This window comes from Squalius cephalus (genome assembly GCF_949319135.1).
Source record: "Squalius cephalus genome assembly, chromosome: 19".
Classification (NCBI taxonomy): domain Eukaryota; kingdom Metazoa; phylum Chordata; class Actinopteri; order Cypriniformes; family Leuciscidae; genus Squalius; species Squalius cephalus.
Genome location: NC_137140.1, coordinates 33,675,447 through 33,686,244, shown reverse-complemented (window position 1 = coordinate 33,686,244; position 10,798 = coordinate 33,675,447). Strand labels below are relative to the sequence as shown.

The following is a 10,798-nucleotide window of genomic DNA, read 5'->3' as shown; positions in this document are numbered from 1 at the left end:
CATAAATTAAGATATAAGCCGCGCTATCGTTCTAGGCTGTTCGTCTGTGTGTCCATGTGTAAAATGGTGAGGTTATAAGAAGTGCAGTCTCGCTCTTTGACCCCGTGTCAATATCTTCACAAACGATCAACATGTATCATAACTGTGGTCTTCTATCACGCACCGACTAAAGAACAATCTCTATTAGCTGACAGCAGGCGGCTGCCGTGATAAATGTTCCCTGACCAAACGGAAGGAATTGCGTGAAATAAAGAGGCATGTTCCAACAAGTCGTGTCAAAATGGTATTGATTCAATCATCTCCAGAAATACACACTCTTGGGCAGCGTAGCGTGCAGCAGATCTGATATGCTCCGCAGAGGTGTGCGACAGTGATTGCAAACTCTTGCCGCTTAAATTTTGGCACACACTTTCCTTCATTGAGCTTTCAGGTGATGAAACGCGCAGTGAGACGCTGACTGACTTTCCCAGCGATTCTCTCTTAGATGTTATTCTTAAGACGTGCCAAAGATGCCATTCTATCTGCGCCTGAAAGACGTGTCATTTTGAAACAGGTGTGTGAGGCAGCGTATAGCCGCTTGTCCGATACGAGAGGAGAGAAACAGTGGTGTTCCATCATTCAGACACACTGCTGGAGCCCTGCAGCTGACCACAGAAGTGGAAATGTTTACATTAACTGAGCATGGCCAGCGTGCTCCTGCTGCATGTGCAAAAACCTAATGATGAGAAAAAACACATTAGTGGCTGCGGCGATGGTTGGCATAGATGAAGGGAACACAGGACCTTCCAAAACATACACTGTAGGAATAAAACTCCATAAACATATATGGCACTGTGAAGTTTACAGACATTTCCTTTAACCTTAACGGGTTAGTTCAAAAAATTCTGTCTTTAGTTACTCATCCTTTTGTCGTTCCAAACCCGTAAGACTTTCGTTTATCTTCAGAACTCATCTTTTGGAAGAAATCTGAGAGATTTCTGTCCCTCCATTGACGCTTCAAAAAAGTTCACAAAGACAGCGTAAAAGTAATCCATATAAATTGAGCGGTTTAATCCAAATTTTCTGAAGAGACTCAATCGTTTTATATGATGAACAGATTTAATTTAGGTTTTTATTCACATACAAAGTACAAACCTTCATCAACTCACACATCAGTTGTGGTAAACGGAAGCTTAAGCATGTTCGCTTGACGTGTGAGAACCAATGAGGTTCATTCTCGTGTCATGCAAAAACTAAATCTACTGTAAACCACCATGAAACAGCTAGTACGAATTGGCTGCTTATAGTCATTCTTCCTGGAATATTTGCAGTTGTTGCTCGAGTCCTTGAAATTGTGATTTCTAGTGTTAATTTCAAGGCATCATAGATTTGCTCCCAACATGAAGGCTGTTCCAAAATTGATGATTATGTAGCCTTTTAAGTTACTTTCCTTTGGCAAAAGGCAGCATTGCTCCAGTGCATTGGAACAAGCTCAGCGAAAAAAAAAATACATCCAGGATAGTGGATGAAGTGAATTACAAAATAAATATAATTAGAAATATAATTAATTTTGTAAAGTAGACTAATAAAGTTCATCTAATTAAAAAATGGTATTTTAACATTACTATTTATGTATTTGCAGTGTGCTAATTCTAACATGTTTGCCTTTGTTAAAAAAAGAGGTTACATTTTAGTTAGGTCATGCCTTAAAATGTAGTAAGGGAGTTCTCTATGTTTTTGAACACACAGACAGACACACACACACACACACACACAGAGAGAGAGAGAGAGAGAGAGAGAGCAGTGAGAGGGTGTTCTGACCTTGACTCTGTGGTCTGGTGGGTGTTGAGAGGGTAATACCTCATCATATCCAGGGCAACTTTAGATGCGGTGGGGGAAACCTCATAAAACAAAAGTATAGCAGGTTAAATAAACCAAACCACCCACACAAACACACACTCACTCGGGCCACTGTGAGCCTGACCCCCAGTACAGGAGGGTTAATTCAGTTTTCACAATCCTCATGCATACATCATGCACACATTGCAGAGCTGAAGTTGGCTGGAAACATGATGCACAAAAAAAGTTTGTTTTAATCAATTCTATTCATATTAAATATTATGTAGTGATCACACTAACTTCATTCTTCGCTTGTGACTTTGTGAAAATTTGCAACCACCATCATCATTATATGACATCAGTGAGATTGTTGTGCAGGTGAACACATAGTTTGTCCAGATTTCTTCATGTTCATCACAAAAACTTGTGCAAAAGCGTGTAAACACAGGCTCTTCAACACTGACCAGCATTACCTGGATCATTTCATGTTCACAGTCCATACCAAATGTTCTGCAATTTCTGTTCATATTTTAAGGTTTTCCTAAATGTCTTCAAAATTTCAGTGCATATCTACTGTAAACCACAATGAAACCGCTAGTATGAATTGGCTGCTTATAGTCATTTTTCCTGGAATACTTGCAGTTGTTGCTCGAGGCCTTGGAATTGTGATTTCCACATCACATATTAAAGAATCTTCATAAATGTAAAACTCGACAAGCCTGACATTCACAGACAGCAGTGATCAGTCAAACAGGCCAAAAGAGACAGAGTTAGCTGGTCACGCAGGAAAAGAAATTGAGGTAAATATATGCCTCTGCTCTCCGCAGCAAGGACAAAGACAATGAAGATGACTGCACCTGCCAAAGACCAACCAACTGAGACATTTAACACACACCAACACCAGGCAGCCTTCTATCACCACACTCAACACTGCCTTCAGTGTGTTAAAGATGTAAATAGCTGCTTATAATCAGATAATTGCATCGCAGACTGAAAGCAATCAATTCAATTTCAGATGGATGGATGGATGGATGGATGGATGGATGGATGGATGGATGGATGGATGGATGGATACAAACAGAGACAGATGGAGACAGACAGATAGATAGATAGATAGATAGATAGATAGATAGATAGATAGATAGATAGATAGATAGATAGATAGATAGATAGATAGATAGATAGATAGATAGATAGATAGATAGATGGATGGATGGACGGATGGACGGATGGATACAAACGGAGACAGATGGAGACAGATAGACAGATAGATAGATAGATAGATAGATAGATAGATAGATAGATAGATAGATAGATAGATAGATAGATAGATAGATAGAGGCAGGCAGGCAGGCAGGCAGGCAGACAGACAGACAGACAGACAGACAGACAGACAGACAGATAGAGGCAGGCAGGCAGGCAGGCAGGCAGGCAGACAGACAGACAGACAGACAGACAGACAGACAGACAGACAGATAGATAGATAGATAGATAGATAGATAGATAGATAGATAGATAGATAGATAGATAGATAGATAGATAGATAGATAGATAGATAGATAGATAGATAGATACAGGCGGGCGGGTGGATACAGACAGACAGACAGACAGACAGACAGACAGACAGACAGATAGATAGATAGATAGATAGATAGATAGATAGATAGATAGATAGATAGATAGATAGATAGATAGATAGATAGATAGATAGATAGATAGATAGATAGATAGATAGATAGATAGATAGATGCACTGATGCTGTACGGCAGTCTAAGGCTCATTTAACCTTTACAGATGTCGGACCTGGAGCATATTGCTTAATAAACCATATCATGTGACAGATTTCCTGCTTGCTCAGCCAAATAGTGCATATCTGAACTACCGCCGTCCATGTCAGATCTGTCACACATGCAGGTGCAAATTCTGTCTCAGATCAAAGAACAAGGTGTAAAAAGAAAACCGTCCATGTGTGTCATGTAGATTTTACCAGAGCATATGAGAAGCTTGCTAATTTACTAATCAAACAGAAAATAACACAGGAATGTTTGATACGGTTTTCAGTCAGACTTGAGTCAATAACAAGTGTTCCCACTCTGAGTAATTAATAAGAACGTCAGGGAAATTTTATTAATTGTATCTTGTATAACATCAATTTAGTTCAGATTGCCTTTCTGACAAGCCATTTTAATTAAAAATATCAAGAGCAACATTGAAGAAGTACTGCAGTCGTTTTAGGAAAATATCAGATAATACTGCCATCTGGCACTTAAAGCGTCTCTTGTTTCAGGACTAATTAGAAGCAATGCCGTGAAGTCAGTAACAGACTCAGAATAATGGCAGCCAGCGCGAGAACTGAAGCACAGCTGAGATTTTAGGCCTGATGCTTTTCATAATGATTAAAAATAGACGTGCACATCTCTGCACACCTGTACATCTGCAGTGTCTTCGGCTTTAGGATGCATGAACACAACTGCATATATGAACTGATAAAAGACTACATCCCAATGGCAACGTGATCTCAGCATTCAAAGGTATAAAAAGTGTGCTTCTGCCACACATACATGTTGTACATATGGATAGATATTCAAATGTAAATTATCAAAATATTTACATCATATACAGCATAGTAATTAAGAATTTTAGATGTACAAAACATGTGAAGACAAAGCTGCCATAGTGGCTTTTAAATGTCCAAGACAGGATAAATGTTTACAAGAGTCTTATGAAGATGTTTATGAAATGATATTAAGTAGTTCAGCAGATAGTGAGCAAGAACAGCATGTAAATTGTGAGTGTGTGTGTGTGTGTGTGTGTGCGTGCTTGTTGACCCCGCTGCCGGCTCGTGTCTCTAGTCACTTTCCTCGGTAACTATGAGTCATGCTTTGTTTCACCTGACGTGTAATTATTTTTTCCATTAAACACAGAGTCATATTTCAGTTTGTCGGTAAAATTTCAATCAGGGTGCACTAATGCACACTAGACAGGGAAACTTTAGAACAATAACAAGATGCATGCGCAAAGAAAATATAACACGTCAATAAGGAGAGAGAACGCGTACAAGAAAAAAAATCATTTGCAATCTGAGGGTGATGTATACGTTAAAGTGTCAGCAACTGATGAAAAAAAATTAATAGCTTTCTGCCAAGAGAGAAACATTCTTTGATGGATATGCGCTCATTTGCATATTTTCCTTTACACTTGGATTGGCGCTTGAGTGATATTTAAATCTTCACCTTGACTGCATAATGAGGGGCGGAGCTTTGCTCTACACAAGCTTTCATTATTGACCCGCATGTCAACACACTGTAAACATGTTCTGTACAGTAACAGAGCTGTGTGTCTCCTTCAGAGGAATGAATTACAAAAAAAATATTTCTGAATGAAATAATGGTGGGTAATGAACCTCATTATCAAAGTGGCTGAAAACTTGGTTGTATGGGAATGCTTGAAGAATCTGTCATTATTTACTCTGGAAAGTTTAAATCTTTATGTGATAGTTTTGTGTGAGAAACAGATCGAAATGTAATCGAACTTCAAAATCTGAAGATCACTATTACTGATTAACCTTAACTTATCAGAAACGAATGTCTGTCTCTCTTGATGGAGTTGGCTGAAGATTGCGACGTGCGGCTGCAGTGATGAAGCCTTGAATATAGAGATCACTCCATTTCTCAGGCCCTGATATGACTGGCTTTCCCCTCACTGTAGTAATGGGCAGTTGAGGGGATCTGATGCGTGACATTTGGAGCGTTCAGGTAAGTGACAGAGAAATGATCACGCCTCGGAGTTAATCTAAAGTCCTGATACCTGCGCAGATGTGTGCATGCGTGCTGTTATAGAGAGACTCCGCTGCGGGCTGTCACTGATTTCTATCAAGAGCTGTCAGATAATTACATGACCGAGAGAACCTGAGCACTACTGTGGTCCATCAGCCCAGAGGAGTCACCGCACACCTCAGCCAGCTTATAAACCGCTATCTCGTTTCTGAACCGAAACTGAGCTGGTAAGAGTTTATTGCACATTTCAACAAAACATCAAATCAAATCATCAACAAACATTCCTCTCTTGAAAGAATTTATTTTTATGTCGGCTACTTTTTTAGAGCTTGACAGCTACTGGTCAGCTTCTTTCATTGTTCAGATCAGCCTGGAAATTCTTCCCTTTATTTATATGGGTTTTGAATCTGTTAACTTCTGGGTGAGCTATTCTTTAAATTGTGGCTACAATAAAGTAGCATTTCAGAAATAAAACTGTCAGATGTATATATTCAGTGTGTTTGTGTTTTAGTTTTGCCTGTCTGTCTGCTTCCCTTGTTAGTTCCCTTGGTTATTGATTATGTTGCGCACCTGTTTCCGTTTCTTTTGATTATTCCCTGTGTATTTAAGACCATGTCCACACTAATACATTTTCGTTTGAAAACATATCTTTTTCTCTCCGTTTTGGCCTTCCGTTCACACAGATTTTTTTCAACAAAGACAGAGCTTTTGAAATTTGAAAATTTTGCATTGTAGTGTGAACTGTGAAAACGGAGGTATTCGTAAACTATGATGCATTTTTTTGTCATATGACTCATATTGTACCGATAGATATCTATGTTTATACCGATATCGTGCCTGTGCTATTCACTTTCACACTGTTGCTGGAGAGATATGTTACTTTGTACACTCTTCATATCACAGTCCTGCAAAGATGACAGAAAATTTACTCGCAATTGCTGTCCTGCGGCAAAACATGTTGGCAGTTGTGTTTTAGACCAAACATATAATCAGAGCGACCTGGACACATCAGTCAATGGTGAAAGATTTGCTAAATAAAATGAGAACATGAGAACTTTGTTATGTCTGTATAAATCAATTTAGCATTAGGGAAGTTTTTGCACAATAAGGTTAATTTGGTATATTCCGATGTTACAGAGTGGATGTGTAACTTTTGGAAGATGCTATTGTGGATGGAGAGCATTTTGAAACGAAAACGGCATTAAACTCCATCGTCGTGCAATTCATTGCAACTACCCATGACAAAAACAATGCCGATTTATTTTTGATTACAGAAAGTCAACAGCACTGATTATTGTAAAGCTGAAATAAAGCAAAATATAAATATTTGATGAAAAATTAAACAAAAATTTGAAATGTTGCCATGGCAAGTACTTGGTAAGTTAAAGTACTATAATTACTCAAATGAAATTTGACCTAAAAAAATATAAAAACCTAAAACCTAAATTAACGTAAAAAAAAAAAATATCCAATTAAAAAATATCAATAAAATATCTATATAAATAATACTAAAATAGTACTGCTCAATGCTGTAGCCAGCCGGGCTGCTTTGGCCTTCAAGGGAGAACAACCTATCAAAGGCCAACAAATCATCCTGTAATCACCCTTTCTGTCCTGGATCACCCATGCATGCCCAACGTCCCATTCCAGCGAGGCCCAGGTGACCCCACACTACTGCTGACCTCATCTGCCCCCCTCCCAATGCCCGTGAGACACCCTCTACTGCTCACAACACCTTACGAGTGTCTTTCACATAAAATGTTAGAATTATGTTAACTTTTATTATAAAACTATGATTTTTTCAGCTTTACAGTACTGTGCAAAAGCCTTAGGCATATTAGTATTTTTAAGCCAGTATTTTTAAGTGGTTTTATGTCAGTTATTTATATATTTTGCTGTAGTGTGTCAGTAGGAAATATCACTTTACATTTGCAAAAATTCCTTTTGCCATTAATTGTAATCCAGTGAGATTTTTGAATGAGTTTGACAACAGCCGGTGTGATTCACACAGTGATCTGATCTCACCATCATCGAATCGATTGGTTATTACATGATGAAACAGAAAAAACTGAGACTAAATCCAGAAGAACTGCGGCAACATCTCCAATGTGCTTGAAGAAACCTTCCTGCAAAGACACAGTGGCCTACTGTGAAAAGTTTTAGGCACTGTATGTCAAATAGATTTTATCTATCAGTTAACTTCTATTAAATACATGAAATGTTTGTGTGACCACCCTTTGCATTTAAAACAGCTTTTGTCTTAGGTACAAATGCACATAGTTTTTCAGGTAGTTTTGGAGGAAGGTTTCTTCAAGCGTCAGTCTCAGTTTTTTTCGGATTCTTCATGTAATCACAGACAGACTCGATGATGGTGAGATCAGATCTCCGTGTGGATCATACTGGCTGTTGTCAGACTCCTTGAGCATACAATAATCTCACTGGATTATTACAATTAATGGCAAAATTAATGTTTGGAAATGTAAAGTGATATTTCCTACTGACACATTACAGCAAAATATATAAATAACTGACTTTAAACCATTTTTGTGTTTGAAAATACTAATGTGCCTAAGACACAGTACTATATATATATATATTTGTTTATTATAAAAACAGAAAAAAATAAACAGAATGTACTTGTTGCAAACAGGGATATTTTGCATACTTTGTGCTACAAAAAATATGATAATACATCTATTATTGTATTATTATGTATTATTAACAATACAAAACTTGCCAAACATGCTTCTACCTTTTCAGAAACTTGACATGGCGGCTTAAATATGCAGAAATCCTGAAATCTTTTTTTTACACATACATTCATAACAGTTATAATATTATTAATATTATTAACGACAAAGGCCAGGAATGCTCTATCAATTCATTTATCTTTCTTTACTTTTATCAGTTTGGTCATATCAAGTTCTTCCTCCAAGACCTTAAGCCCCTGAAGCAAAGCTAACAAAGGAAGATGAATTCCTCCATTTTCCTGTCAAGCCATCACTCTCTAAGGTGCCTCGTACAAAAAGAGACGGTAGAAAAGGTGTCTCAGCTGTAGTCGGGTCACTTGAAGGGTTTCTGAGGTGATTGAGCATGTGTTCATGAGCTCAAGGCCACACAATACAGAACAGTACAGTTCCAAACACAAGGTCACACACACACACACACAACAAGGACAACTCTATATTGATTATGACATATCAACAATATGTGCTTAGAATGCTTGGAGAGATCATGGAGATGGATGGCGGTGGACTGCTTTGATACAGAACGAGTGTTTGATCAGTTCACTACAGAAGTGACTCATGATGCGGAGACACGGTCAGTTGAGCAGTCACAGATCTAATGCTCCTGTTTCCAGTTACTCACACCGGCTCTCATAAGGTTTATTTCCTCCATGCATGAGTGTTCACTTCATTTGTAATGTTTGGACAACTCATTAGCGGTTGCTTTATAATTGCAGAGAGATTATAAAAAAGGATAGCCCTATACTGTGCACACTAACACTGACTCTGAAGTGGCATTGGAATGAATGACACCCGTATATGCCCCTATGCTGTTCATTTATTCCATGTACTGTGAAGAAATCTTTCTACAGTGTTCAAAAGGTTATAAAGTTTTTAACTTTGCTGTTGATCACTAAGCCTGGCACAACATTGGAAATGTCTTTTCAAAACAATTCCTAAGGATAAAAATACCTAAAAACTGAACATTGGAACAGACTGTATGTTTATCCCTCACAGTCTCATTTTCATTTGCAATGAAATGATTGAATAAAAATTAAATAAAACTACCCCAAGGTCTAGGTCTATTATAGATTAGTTAGATTATCCGTGAATCATAAATTTAATTGTAGTCTGCTCTTCACTAAACTATCATGTGGCTTTTGCAGATTAAAATAGTGCATGATTTGTGACAAAGCTGCTTTATATTATGTCAACTGGCCATTGATTTTATGTAAAAGAACAAGCAGATTTTTGTGTGCAGGCCGATAAAAAAAAATCCAGCATGTTTTTATAGGCTATATTTACTGATAATTATGCTCACATACACAAATGATACCCACTGATATGTAAATGCTCTTGATAGGCTAATTAATGATGCACTATAATCTCTCCTACCACCAATAAAACACCTGTCAAATAGTCAAACAACCAAACAAATCATATAGACTATCCTATATACAGACTTATAGCCCTTATAAACATTAATACATGAACGGAGAGCCCCATTTCATCCATCTACTCAACTATGTAAAAATTAATCTCATAATCCTGACGATCCATCTCACTTGTTTTGAGATTAGTCAATATCATTTCATTGATATTTGTTATAAACTTTTCTAATCAACTGTGGTCTTATAGGGGCCAGTTGTGGCCTAATGGTTAGAGAGTCGGAGGAAATATAGGTGGGTGCAGTGAATGAACAGCGCTCTCTTCCACTCTCAATACCCACAACTGAGGTGTCCTTGAGCAAGACACCTAAGATTAGCAATCGCCGACTGCTTCGGGTGTGTTATACTCACTGCTGTGTGTGTGTGCACTTGGATGGGTGAAATGCAGAGCACAAATTCCAGGTATGGGACATCATACTTGGCTACACCTCACTTCACTTAACCTCAGACACTACTGTGATACTGAAAGCTGATTGGTTTGAATGGTTACCTTTGACAGTGATTGGTTGTACATGCACGCCAAGCGTGATGTGCGTGAGTTTTTGGACACAGGACAGCAGACGATGGCTCACCTGGATCTTTTATTCATCCATCCTGATATAACACACAAAAAAGCAGTTACAATGCAAAATGGATGCAAAAAAGACCGAGAATCAACATACCTGATATAAAACTCAATCAAGCAGCCTCTTTAAGAGTGAATTGCCTTTGTTCTCTATAAAATAAATATGTACATTGATCACCATGTGCTCTCATTACCACATATTTGGACGGAAGACAAAAATATAACTCAAAAAAGGGTAAAATGACACAAATAATCACACAGGTAAGTAAAATGACATTTCACATGTGAATTGGAGTGAAAATATAGATATAAAAGCAATAATTACAATAAAGATTAAATGAGATTATCAGGAAATCAAAAGAAACCTACCATGAGGTTACAATGCTAAAAGGAAAAGGAGGAGCCAGAACAGGAAGTTATGCAGATCATCACAACAATTAAAGGGGAAAGCACTCATTTCGGTCG

The 10,798-nt window shown here is 37.8% G+C and overlaps 1 long non-coding RNA gene across 1 annotated transcript; it reads right to left on the bottom strand.

The window, feature by feature from the left end:
* Positions 1-529: 529 nt before the first annotated feature.
* LOC307146536 lies at positions 530-10,285 on the bottom strand. The gene is made up of 3 exons (XR_013819123.1): positions 10,259-10,285; positions 1,801-1,880; positions 530-715 (listed from the first exon to the last, which is right to left on the bottom strand). It is a non-coding gene; the product is annotated as an uncharacterized lncRNA (long non-coding RNA).
* Between the last annotated feature and the right edge of the window lie 513 nt (positions 10,286-10,798).